At 44.7% G+C, this 13,502-nt stretch overlaps 1 pseudogene; it reads right to left on the bottom strand.

The window, feature by feature from the left end:
- Window positions 1-12,467: 12,467 nt before the first annotated feature.
- LOC129550022 (large ribosomal subunit protein uL11 pseudogene) lies at window positions 12,468-13,021 on the bottom strand (annotated as a pseudogene).
- Between the last annotated feature and the right edge of the window lie 481 nt (window positions 13,022-13,502).

Here is a 13,502-nt window from a genome sequence, read left to right as displayed (position 1 = left end):
CTACGTCATTAGAACTGATTCAAATGTATTGTTTTTAATTGCTGAGTAATACTCCGTTGTGTATATGTACCACAGCTTTCTTATCTATTTGTCTGCAGATAGACATCTAGGTTGCTTCCATGTCCTGGCTATTATAAACAGTGCTGCGATGAACATTGGAGTACATGTGTCTCTTTCAATTCTGGTTTCCTCGGTGTGTATGCCCAGCAGTGGGATTGCTGGGTCATATGGCAGTTCTATTTCCAGTTTTTTAAGGAATCTTCACACTGTTTTCCATAGTGGCTGTACTAGTTTGCATTCCCACCAACAGTGTAAGAGGGTTCCCTTTTCTCCACACCCTCTCCAGCATTTATTGCTTGTAGACTTTTGGATAGCAGCCATTCTGACTGGCATGAAATGGTACTTCATTGTGGTTTTGATTTGCATTTCTCTGATAATGAGTGATGTTGAGCATCTTTTCATGTGTTTGTTAGCTATCTGTATGTCTTCTTTGGAGAAATGTCTGTTTAGTTCTTTGGCCCATTTTTTGAGTGGGTCGTTTATTTTTCTGGAATTGAGCTGCAGGAGTTGTGCTGCTTCTAAAAGACTCAGAACAGCCCTGGGTATGGAGAAATGTTAAGAAGTATGACGTATTAGGTTTTAGAGAGGGAATTTTAATTAAGATCAAGACATTCTCTCTCTTGGTCTTACCCTGAGACCTCAAGTGTTTGTGGGGGACCATGGTGTGGCAGAAACCTTTCAATTCCAGATCCAATTTCAGGACACCCAAGGGCCCTCTCCTGTTCCTTTACCAGCCTTTACCCTTCTTAGTAGGCAAGTTAATCAGCAGAAGCGTTCACCTTGACTTATTAACTTTAATGTTCACAAAGGAGGAATCCAAGTGTCTTGGGGCTTAAGTCATTTTGCATTCAAAGCACAGAGCTAAAGAGTGATTCTCATCTTCACTTGTGCCCTGTAGGCATGAAAGGCATCTGAGTACATAATCCACAGCAACTCATCTTGCAGTATTCCAAGCAGTCCTCTTCCTGGGATGCTCGAGGTCCCAGGAGCCTCTGCAGCATTCTCTATGTTTGAGTTCTTGAAAGCTCTCCTCTCCTCTCTGAACCTCACTACACATGACACAGCCCCTTGTCACATTCTCCCACCATGTCTAGCCCTGGGGAGTTCTGATGCCTTTACTTTTGAGAATTTGTCCAAAAGCTTTGATATATTTTCCTCTTTAGTGGAAGGGAAGGAAGCTAAGCAGGGAATGCCACATTCTCTTTGGCTACCAGGATCCATGGGATGTTGTGTGGAAGGATTAAGTAACTGGCCCAAGATAACACGGTTGGCAAGAGGTGGGGCTGGGGTTAAAGGTTAAATCTATTTGACTCCAGAGCACAGTCCCTAACCAGCATGCAATGGCATGTCACTGGTCACAGAGCTTCAGTTCTCACTCCAACAAGTTTTTTCTTTTCTTAATTTTTTTTTACTTTATAATATTGTATTGGTTTTGTCACAACTGGGGGTCCTAGTAGAGTCACCTCTTCATGACAGAGCCCCATGTCTTTGTGATTTATCAACTCCTTGAAACTTTCATCCAGTTCTGTCCTGTCCTTCCCAGGAAGTCTGGAAGCTTCGACCCACAGATTCCACGACTGTCCCAGAGTCTCATCAGGACCCGGTGGGGGCCGGCGCTCCCTGACAGTCACCATGTTTCCTTATTAGTAAATGAAGAGCTTACTCATTCCTTTTGGAGTTGCATAGGATTCCTTGGTATGAATTTGATCCTCACCAGAAGCCCATAAGGAATCCAACCTAATCACCCCCACGTTAAACTAGATAATCAGAGACACACAGGTTAAGTCATTTCTCCAAGCTAGTAAGTAGAAGAAAGAATCGGCCCTTCGGTCTGTCCAACTCTAAGTTTTACATTGTCTGGAAAGTTAAGTCTTACCCTTCTCTAGGGAGGTTGATAGCTATGTCACAATTTGTCCTCAACATTTTTTTTAGCCAATTCTGCCTTCTGCCAGCCTCTCCAGAACAAATCCTCTGCTCCAGTCACGTGGCTTCACTTTATATCTCTAATGGGAATGGCTCATTTGGAAACTTCTCATATGGATTTCCATACCTTGCAAATCTTGCTGCCCTGAGGCTTTCCGTTTTGGAAGCAACAAGTTTTGGTGCCTTAGAGAGGACAGATAACCTGTGGAGTAGTGAAGCCTTTGCTCAACGTCACCTGTCATATTAGATTTCTGTTTTAATTAGAATCAAGGAAATAAGCTCCATCCTGCTGTCACAATGCTGTCAGTTTTAGCAAGCATGAGCCAGTCCTGGTTGCAGTGAGTTATATGTAAGAAGGCTCTTCATGAGGTGAGGGAACAAGGGAGATGCATCTTTCTAGTCTAAGGGATTATGGAAATAGAGATACAGGGAAAGCAGGGGTTGTAACCTTGGGTTTGGATTGCCTTGGTGGGCATGAGTTCAGATTGGAAGGGGAGCTCTGAGGGTAGGTTTGCTGCACTTTACCTTTGGGAGTCTGAAAGGACTTTGCCTCCCAGGTTGCCCTGCCAGACTCTGTAAAGGAAACTTGCTAGTCCAGTGTGCTAGAGTTTTCTTTTTTTATAAATTAAAAATATATATTTATTTCTTTATTTGGTGCACCTTAATTGCGGCACGTGGGATCTTTAGTTGTGGCATGCAAACTCTTAGTTGTAGCATGTCAGATCTAGTTCCCTGACCAGGGATCGAACCCAGGCCCCCTGCACTGGGAGCATGGAGTCTTAGCCACTGGACCACCAGGCAAGTTTCCTACCTAGAGTTTTCTTGAGCTGTCCCACATATCATTGGTGGATCCCTGAGTTGGCATATGTGCTGTGGAGTGCGGGGGCTGGAGAAAGTAATTGTGTTGGCTGCAGTTTGGCCTCCATCCCCTCTGGTGAGGAGTGAGCAGAGGCACGTGGACAGAGAAGGCTGGCATGGCGGATGTGGCAGAGACTCAGAGAGATGGAGGGAGGCATCACGAACTGAGGAGAGGCTGAGAGGGGCAGGGAGCCCTGTGCACGCTAGTATGGTAAGTTCCTTACATATGAACCTTCAAGTTGTGAATTTTCAAAGATGCCACCGTGCATTCGCGTGTCCAGTCAGGTAAGTTAGTTCACGTGTCTGGCATACATTGTCACGTGTTTGCATCCTCTTTAAGTGGCTGTGTTTTTGTCTAATTTACTGTACAGTACTGTGTAGAGTTGGAGAAGGCAATGGCAAGCCACTCCAGTACTGTTGCCTAGAAAATCCCATGGAAGGAGAAGCCTGGTAGACTGCAGTCCATGGGGTCGCTGAGGGTCGGACTTTACTTTCACTTTTCACTTTCACACATTGGAGAAGGAAATGGCAACCCACTCCAGTGTTCTTGCCTGGAGAATCCCAGGGACGGGAGAGCCTGGTGGGCTTCCGTCTGTGGGGTCACACAGAGTCGGACACGACTGAGGTGACTTAGCAGCAGCAGCAGCAGCAACTGTGTAGAGTACATTAATGCATGCTCAGTCTTGTCAGACTCTTTGAGACCCTGTGGACTGTAACCCGCCAGGCTCCTTTGTCCATGGGATTTCCCAGGCAAAAATACTGGAGTAGGTTGACATTTCCTCCTCCAGGGGATCTTTCTGACCCAGGGATTGCACCCACATCCAGTACAGTAGTAATCCAGTATCTTTATTTCAAGCTCAGGATGTCTGGAAACAAGTGTAAAAGCAGTGGTGTGTAGCTGCTTGTGTTAGTTAGGTACCTAGGCTAAATGTGTTGGACTTAGGAATAAATTGGACTTATGAAGCACTCTTGAAATGGAACTCATTTGTATGTAGGGGACTTATTATATATAGTTCATGCCCAGTGCAGGGGGCTGATGAGAATAAGTCAGATCAATTGTGTGTGAAATAAACTGACTTCCTTTGCTCATCTGGGTTTTGTGTGTACCATGCTAACATGTAGAAGCAGAGTCCATGCATGCAAAACTATTTGTCACCTTTCAAGGGAACAATGCCTCCTGCCTGTGTTGGGGAGCCAGTGCTTTTGGCTGATGGAGGAAATGGTTTTTCCTTTAACATCAACCTACACATTCTTCAAGGGTTGTCCCATGGAACACCAGTCTGTGTGTTGAAATTTTGCCACGTCCCATTTGGACTGCCCCGAGGGGGACGCTCCCCACTTTTAATGGTCAAACATTCTTGAAAGAAGCCCTCTGAAGCTGAGATAGCTTAGTAAGAGTTGCTGATCGGCAGGAATGCAGCTTGAGACTACATTTCCCAGAACTGCTTGCATCCAGGTCTAGCCACATCAGAACCAATGGTGAGGGGCTGGCATGATATGTTTGGAAGCTCTCCGCTCTCTTTTTTCACCCGAAGACTGGCAGCAGAGGACTCTGACGCCTTACTGGTTGGTAGAACTTGTGTTTCTGAAGTGCCCATCAAGGCATGGGTACATCAGGGATTATTGCCCAGGTGGCTCAGTGGTAAGGAATCCACCTGTCAATGCAGGAGACTTGAGTTCAGTCTCTGGTCCAGGAAGATCCCCTGGAGAAGGAAATGGCAGCCTACTCTAGTATTCTTGCCTTTGAAATCCCATGGACAGAGGAGCCTGGCGGGCTACTGTCCATAGGGTTGCAAAAAAATCAGACACAACTAAGCAACTGAGCAGAAATAATTTAAGGTAAATGACTCAGTGAGTTTGAGGATAACTATGAACCCTTGAAAGCACTGCCATGTCAAACCTATAAACATATCCATCACCTCCCAAAGATTTCTCTCACACCTATTAACAGTTTTTTGGTATGTGTGGTAAGAACACTTAAAATAAGATCTACCTTGTTAGCAAATTTTGAGTATACAACACAGTATTGTCAGCTCCAGGTACTATGCTATATAGTAGATCTGCAGAACTGAATTATCTTGTATTACTGACATTTTGTACCCTTTAACCATCATCTCCCCATTTCCCCCTCTCCCTAGTCCCTGGAAACCACCATCCCACTCTCTGCTTCTATGAATTTGACTATTTTAGATTCCACATATTCTGTGTGAGATTATACAGTAACTTTCTCTGTCTGGTCACTTAGCATAATATCCTTCAGTTTCATCCATGTTGTTGCAAATGGTAGGATTTCCTTCTTTTTAAAGACTGAATAATGTTCTACTATGTATTCATCTGTCTGTTTATCCCTCCATCCTATCTGTCCATCCATTCATCTATCTTACCTATTTGTCTGTCTATCCATCCATCCTGTCTATCTACCCTATTTACCCATCCATTCATCTATCTTATATATCTTTATACCTATCTATCAGTCCTGTCTCTCTATCTATCCATTCATCTATCTGTCTAAGGATCTGCCTCACATTTCTTTGTTTATCTGTGGATGGACACTTGGGTTGCTTCCTTGTTTTGGCTGTTGTAAACAGTGCCACTGTGAACATAGGAGTTAGGAGTACAGGTATCTCTTTGAGATCCTGATTTTTAATTCTTTTGGATCAGTACCCAAAGGAGGATTTCTGGATTATATGCTATTTCTACTTTTAATTTTTCTAGAAACCTCCATATTGTTTTCTATAATGATTATACCAATTCACATTCTGGACAAAATTTTTAAGATTATTACTTTTGTTATAATTTTCTGAGGCATTCAACTTAGTTTCCATAGAAATAAAACCTTTTTGCACTCATATTTCATTAGTTTAGATCCTAGTTAATAAAATGACACAGTTGCACTCACTGGCAAACCAGTCTTGTGAACAAATGTGCCTGACATTTGGTGACCACAGCAGTGGGTAGGCATGCCATCTGCGTGATTCAGTGGGACTGTGGGCTTAGGATGGGCATTTAGCAGAGGAAACGGAGAACATCACTTAATCCAAAAAATGATTTTAAGACCTTCCACCCTCTGTGGTGGCTAGCCCATAGACACCTGTTTCTGTACAGTGAAGTATCCTGCCATGTGCAAGGCATGATGAATGGATCTCAGGCAGAATTTCAGCCCCTGCTCCTTCCCTCAGTCAAAAATCTTTATGTAGGATACAACCTGAACACCCTTATGTGATGGCTCAGTTTATTTTATCTGTAAAATTTAGATATGGCACCGAGATGCAGATAAGTTTCTGAATATCTGAAATTACCAAGAGGGGAAACTGGGACTTCTACCTAAGCCACCAAAACCTAATCCAGCGTAGACTGAATCACCTGTCCAGGTGTTTGGACAGGACACCACGTCTTGCCTTGGTTGTAAGATAAGAGCTTCTTCAATCTTGTCCCAGCATGTAATATACATGGTCAAGTTTACTTTTCCTGCACATGAGGGCTTCCTAATTTCTACTGTTGTGTGGTTTTTAATTGGATTTGTGGAGAATACCTGTTTCCCGTAGGAGCTCCATTGTATACTTTCAATGGATAGAAGTGTTGGTGCAGGCAAGAGATGGCACAGGTGAATCAGGGAAGGGAAGCAAAGCTCTCTGTCACCAAAGTATATGAATGTGCAGTTTTGTAATACGGTGGTAGAAGTCTGTGAATAGACAGCTCATTTAGAGATGAACGATAAGACATTTTGCATCATTCCTGGTGGCTCAGCGGGGAAAGGACCTGCCTGCCAATGCAGGAGATGCAAGAGACACCATTGATCCCTGGATTGGGAAGATACCCTGAAGAAGGAAATGGCACCCACTCCAGTATTCTTGCTTGGGAAATCCCATGGACAGAGGAGCCTGGAGGGCTACAGTCTGTGGAGTAGCAAAGAATCGGATACTATTGAGTGGGCATGAACACACACACATTTTTTAGCACAATGACAACTTGAGGTCTACAGAGTAAGGTTCAGATTTCTTAATCTGGTCATTGTGATCTGACTCCAACCTACCTACTGTTCCAGCCTTCCTTCTCCAAAGTATTACCCTACACCTTGTGCTGTGCTTAGTTGCTCAGTCATGTCCAGCTCTTTGCGACCCCGTGGACTGTAGCCCGCCAGGCTCCTCTGTCCATGGGATTCTCCAGGAAAGAATACTGGAGTGGGTTGCCATGCTCTCCTCCAGGGGACCTTCCCAACCCAGGGATCGAACCCAGGTCTCCCACACTACAGGCAGATTCTTTACCATCTGAGGCACCAGGGAGGTTCTTGTTATAATTACATGGTGCTTCTCTTTCTGCAAATCTTTCCCTCTGCTCTTTCTTGAACTCCCTCATATATTTCAGGATTCTCTGTTAATCTCTTCTGCTGGATTCTTTGCCAAGCTTTTTATGCCTTGGTCCTATGCTAGGCAGTCTTCCCATTTCCTCCCTGCCCACTCTCTACCCAAAGATTTGGCATGAGTATGAGTTGTTCCCATCACTGGACTGCGAGACCTTCTCTTGGGAGGATCATGGGGGAGAGAGAGAGAGCTTGAGAGGCCCTTGTAGTTAGAAGGAGCTCCATAAGTGAGGAGACGTTTGTAGACGTGCACACAGTAACGGAGAGAGTACAAGTCCCCCACACACGCATCTTCAAGTCGCAAACCTTCAGAGATGTGAACGTGTGTTTGCCTGTCCAATCACGTACATTAGTTCATGTGTCTAGCGTACACTGTCATGCGCGTGCATCCTCTACAAGTGTTTGTGCTTTTGTGTACCTTACAATACTGTGTAGAGTACAGTAGTACAGCAGCTCTATTTCAAGCCCAGGATGTCCGGAAGCAAAGCATAAAAGCAGCAGTGACATAGCTGGTGCTGCTAAGAAGCATCAAGTGATAATGGTGGAAACAAAAGGAAAATAATTGAGAGAGTGGAGCAAGATGAAAAGATGGTAGAGGTCGCTCATTCTTATCACGTGAATCATTCAACCATTGGAACAAAAGAACAGGGACAAGATCATGGGACATGTGAAGTCCATTGTACCAGTGATGTTGACAATAATATCAAAGAAGCGTGGACAGATGATGGAGGAGATGGAGAAATTCTCAGTGTGTGGATGCAGCATCAGCATCAGGGTCAACTCCCTTTCAGCTTAATTGTGATGCAAGAGAAAGTTAAAAGCCTTTACAAAGACTTGAAGAAGAAACATGGTAAAGAATCAGAGGGTGCATCTCTTAATGCCAGCCATTTGGTCTTCCCTGGTGGCTCAGATGGTAAAGAATCTGCGTGCAATGCAGGAGACCTGGGTTCAGTCCCTGGATTGGGAAGATCCCCTGGAGAAGGGATAGGGTACCCACTCCAGTATTCTGACCTGGAGAATTTCATGGACAGAGGAGCCTGGTGGGCTACAGTCCATGGGGTTGCAAAGAGTCAGACATGATGGAGCAGCTTTTACCTTCACTTATGGCTGGTTTCATTGGTTCAAGGCTAAAGCCAACATGCACAACATAAAAGTAAGTGGCTCGACTATGGGTGCAGATATGGTAACTGCCTGGGAGTTTCCTGAAATGCTTCCAGAAATTATTGATGAAGGCATGTATTTAGCCAAGCAGGTTTTTAATGTGAATGAGACAGGACTATACTAAAAGTGGATGCCAAACCAAAGTTCCATCGGTAAGGAGGAAAAGTTGATGCTAGGCTATAAAGCTGACTCTGTTGTTTGATGGCAATGATTCTGATGAGAGGAAGCTGAAACTTCTCTTAGTTTATCATTCACAGAACCCAAGACCCCTTAAAAACATAGCCAAGAGCTCTCTTCCTGTTGTATGGAACGGTAACCCCAAGCCTGGGTTACATGGCTGATCTTCTAGGACTGGTTTTTCCACCACTTTATCCTGGAGGTAGAGAAATATTGCTTGGAGAAGGATGTCCCATTCAACAGTCTTCCGCTGCTCGATAATGCTCCGGGCCAATGCTCCGGGCCACCCCCATTCATGGATGACTTTCACCTCAACATCAAAGTACTACCACAGCTAGAGTCTAGCCCCTGCTCTCCACAACTAGAGGAAACCCCTAACAGCAACGAAGACCCAGCACAGCCAAAAATAAATACATAAATAAATAAAGTACTGGCTCTGCCACCGAATACTACATCATTCATCCAGGCTATGGACTAGGGAGTTAGATCAGCTTTCAAGAAGTGTTGATGTCACACTTTTTGTCAGGCAGTAAAGGTGCCTGTACAAATCAGAAAATCAGGAACAACCTTGTGACAATTTTGGAAGGACTATAACATCTTCAAGCCCATCAAAAGCTTTGACTTTGCTTGGCATGATACTGGGCTTCCCTGGTGGCTCAGAGGTTAAAGCATCTGCCTCCAATGCGGAAGACCTGGGTTTGATCCCTGGGTTGGGAAGATCCCCTGGAGAAGGAAACGGTAACCCACTCCAGTATTCTTGCCTGGAGAATCCCATGGACGGAGAAGCCTGGTAGGCTACAGTCCACGGGGTCTCAAAGAGTCGGACACGACTGAGCGACGGAACGGAACGGAATGGCATGATATTACCACCATCCCCATGAAAGGGGTTTGGAAGAAACTTTGCTGGTGATTTGAAAAGGTGGATGAGTCCAAAGAGGTCTTTAGCAACTTAGTGACCCTCCTTGAGAAGCTGGAGTTAGATCTGCAAGAGGACGGCTTCATTGAACCCGTTGCTGTGCAACGTGGAAGAGCTGACTAATGAAAACCTGATGGGATTGGAGGCCCAGAGAAAGGATGAAGAGATGAGAGGAAGAAGTAACAGAAGGACAGAAGAGATTCACAATGCAGGAAATAGCAATGGGATTTTCTGTACCTGAATGTTGAATGCTACATGAAGATTGTAGCAGCCATTCAGAATACAATCCAATTGTGCTACGTCATCTGTGACGAGAAAGAGAGAGCTACTGCCCAGACATCTCCGGATCGTTTTCTTCAAGAGGGTAGACAGAACTAAATCCAGCAAGGAACCGGAACCTGTGCCATTAGCATCAGACATGAGTGACATTGCAGCCTGCCCTCCGTCTCCTGTTGCTGGTGACCCTTCGTCTCTACCCTCTCCCGCCTCCCCTCCCTCCTCCATCGGGAGCTCTTCTGGCCTGTTCACTCGATGCCAGCCCCTGTATGCCAGCTGTTGTACTATACTTCTGTACTTTTCAAGGTACCGAACTGTAAGATTACAAAGTTTTCTTAATTTTTTGTGTTTGTTTTGTATGTGTTATTTGTGTGATAAGTATCACAAACCTACTACAGTACAGTACTGTGTAGCTGATTGTGTTAGTTGGGTTCCTAGGCTAACTCTGTTGGACTTATGAACACACTCTTGGACCAGAACTCATTCGTATGTAAGAGACTTGCTATAACCAGGACAAAGATGAAGAGGAGAAAAAGGCAAATCCATTCAGGAGAAGGACATGAGCCAGGCAACCCACTCTCGGTCAGGCCCAGGGGCTCGGAGGCTGGGGTGGCGAACCCTGTCCGGCTGTTAAAGTACTGTTGTTAACTGAGCAGGTATCTTACCTTCTCAGAGTGTCCATTTTCCTATCCTGAAGATGCTGACAGCCAAATAGCCCACTTCATGGGATGATGGAGAGATGCTTATGGCAATAAAGCTGCTGGGGTGTGGAAACATCACTTCAGAGTCAGCGGATGGGTAATTTCACAGGGAAGACAGTGAAAGTCCTGTAACTGGCACCCTTTAATCCTCCCATCTGGAGGGCAAGTTTTGATGGGTTTCCTAGACTCCCTCCCAAGTGTTCCTGCTCCTCTCAAAATGGGCTTTCTCTGAGGGATGTCATGAGCAGCTGGGAGTACATGGAGTTGGCTGCCTCCTTTGTGTGGTTTCAGAGTATATATATATATATATATATTTAATGTTCTAATGATTGTCTATTTATTGCCATCCTTTTTTAAAAAAATTATTTATTTTTAAATTGAAGGATAATTGCTTTACAGAATTTTGTTAGTTTCTGTCAAACCTCCGCATGAATCAGCCATAGGTATACATATACCCCCTCCCTTTGGAACCTCCCGTCTCCCTCCCTATCCCACCCCTCTAGGTTGGTACAGAGCCCCTGTTTGAGTTTCCAGGGCCATACAGCAAATTCCCGTTGGCTATCTATTTTATATATGGTAATATAAGTTTCCATGTTACTCTTTCCATACATCTTACCCTCTCCTCCCCTCTCCCCGTGTCCATAAGTCTATTCTCTATGTCTACTTTTCCATTCAGTTCAGTTGCTCAGTCGTGTCTGACTCTTTGTGACCCCATGAATCACAACACGCCAGGCCTCCCTGTCCATCATCAACTTCCGGAGTTCACTCAAACTCATGTCCATTGAGTCGGTGATGCCATCCAGCCATCTCATTCTCTGTCGTCCCCTTCTCCTCCTGCCCCCAATCCCTCCCAGCATCAGAGTCTTTTCCAATGGGTCAACTCTGCACAAGGTGGCCAAAGTATTGGAATTTCAGCTTTAGCATCAGTCCTTCCAATGAGGACTGATCTCCTTTAGGATGGACTGGTTGGATCTCCTTGCAGTCCAAGGGACTCTCAAGAGTCCTCTCCAACACCACATGTCAAAAGCATCAATTCTTCGGTGCTCAGCTTTTCTTCACAATCCAACTCTCACATCCATACATGACCACTGGAAAAACCATAGCCTTGACTAGACGGACCTTTGTTGGCAAAGTTATGTCTCTGCTTTTTAATATGCTGTCTAGGTTGGTCATAACTTTCCTCCCAAGGCTTAAGCGTCTTTTAATTTCATGGCTGCAATCAGCATCCGCAGTGATTTTGGAGCCCAAAAAATTAAAGTCTGACACTGTTTCCACTGTTTCCTCATTTCCCATGAAGTGATGGGACCAGATGCCATGATCCTAGTTTTGTGAATGTTGAGCTTTAAACCAACTTTTTCACTCTCCTCTTTCACTTTCATCAAGAGGCTCTTTAGTTCCTCTTCACTTTCTGCCATAAGGGTGGTGTCATCTGCATATCTGAGGTTATTGATATTTCTCCCGGCAATCTTGATTCCAGCTTGTGCTTCTTCCAGCCCAGCATTCCTCATGATGTACTCTGCACCAGTCTGCCCTGTAAATAAATGCTTCAGTACCATTTTTCTGTATTCCATATATTATGCATTAGAATACAATATTTATCTTTCCCTTTCTGACTTACTTCACTCTGTATTATAGGCTCTAGGTTCATCCACCTCATTAGAACTGACTCAAATGCATTCCTTTTTATGGCTGAGTAATATTGCATTGCATATATGTACCACAACTTCTTGGCTTCCCAGGTGGTGCTAGTGGTAAAGAACCTGCCTGCCAATGCAGAAGACATAAGAGACACTGGTTTGATGGACTGGGAGATCCCTTGGAGGAGGGTATGGCAACCCACTCCAGTATTCTTGTTTGGAGGATCCCATGGACAGAGGAGTCTGTCGGCTATAGTCCATGGGGTCGCAAAGAGTCAGACATCACTGAAGTGACTTAGCACACACACATGCATGCAACCTCAGCTGTCCTGGGAAGACAAAGTGTGCTACCCTTTTTTGCCAAATATTTTATTCTGATTTTTTTTTTCCCCCCACTGGTTGTCAAATGATCCTTTATTTTTCTTTTTCCTTTGTAGTTCTTAACTAGCTGGGCACTCCACTGCACCACTGTTGATATCATCTATGATGTCATGAGGGTGGCGGCCATCAACATTGCAGCCCACAGACTGGGTGGTCCCCGGGATCTCTTTAATAGTTCCAGAAAGTTCTCTAGCTAGAGACCTATGCTGCACCTGCCGGGGAGTGTTGACGGTCTCATCAAAAGTGATGTTTCCACTGTGCTTAATGTTTTTCTGCTTCTTTCCGTCCCTTGGTGGTTCCTAAGGGCTTTGATGATCAGGGCAGAAGCAGAAGGTAACACCTCAATCTGAGCTTGTCTGTTCTGAATGGTCAGTTTCACTGTAACCCTCAGACCCTTCCAATCACCAGTTGCCTTGGCTATGTCATCACCGACCTTTTTTGGAGACAGACCCAGAGGGCCGATCTTGAGTGCCAGGGCAGACGTGGCACCGACTTCCCCACCAGTGCACCTCAGGTACATGACTTTGATCTCGTTGGGGTCGAACTTAGGTGGCATGGTGGAGGCAGCTGGTGTCGGATGAACCCGGATTCGGATGACCGAAGAAAGTTGCACCTTTGCCTCCTCTGAGCCGAAAGCCGAGAGAAAGCTATTCTGATTCTTAATGAGTTGATTTGATAAGGTAATATTACACATAGTTATGGCTCTTCCAGATGCAAAAAGCGCTGCAATGGGAGTTAGAAGAGACGGGTTCTTAGTCTACAGTGGACCAGCTGTGGCAAATGACTTTCCCTTTTTGGGCCTCAGACAGTTCTGACTAAATTATCTCTAAGGTCCATTTTGATCCTAATATTTTATGAATCTAAGAAGACAATATTGTTAAGAGAAAAAGCGTTCACATTTCACAGTCAGATGGGCTGGATACAGAGTTACGGCTTGAGCTTTATCAGCTGTGTGCCCTTTGGAAAGTTATTTAACCATTCTGAGCCTCAGTGTTTTCATATATAAAATATGAAATACAAGAAAGTGCTTAGAATAATGCTGTTTTTTTTTT

Source organism: Moschus berezovskii, chromosome 21, assembly GCF_049115385.1.
Source record: "Moschus berezovskii isolate FMDL1 chromosome 21, NW_MosBer_1.0, whole genome shotgun sequence".
In the NCBI taxonomy this organism is placed as follows: domain Eukaryota; kingdom Metazoa; phylum Chordata; class Mammalia; order Artiodactyla; family Moschidae; genus Moschus; species Moschus berezovskii.
This window is presented reverse-complemented; position numbering and strand designations above follow the sequence as displayed.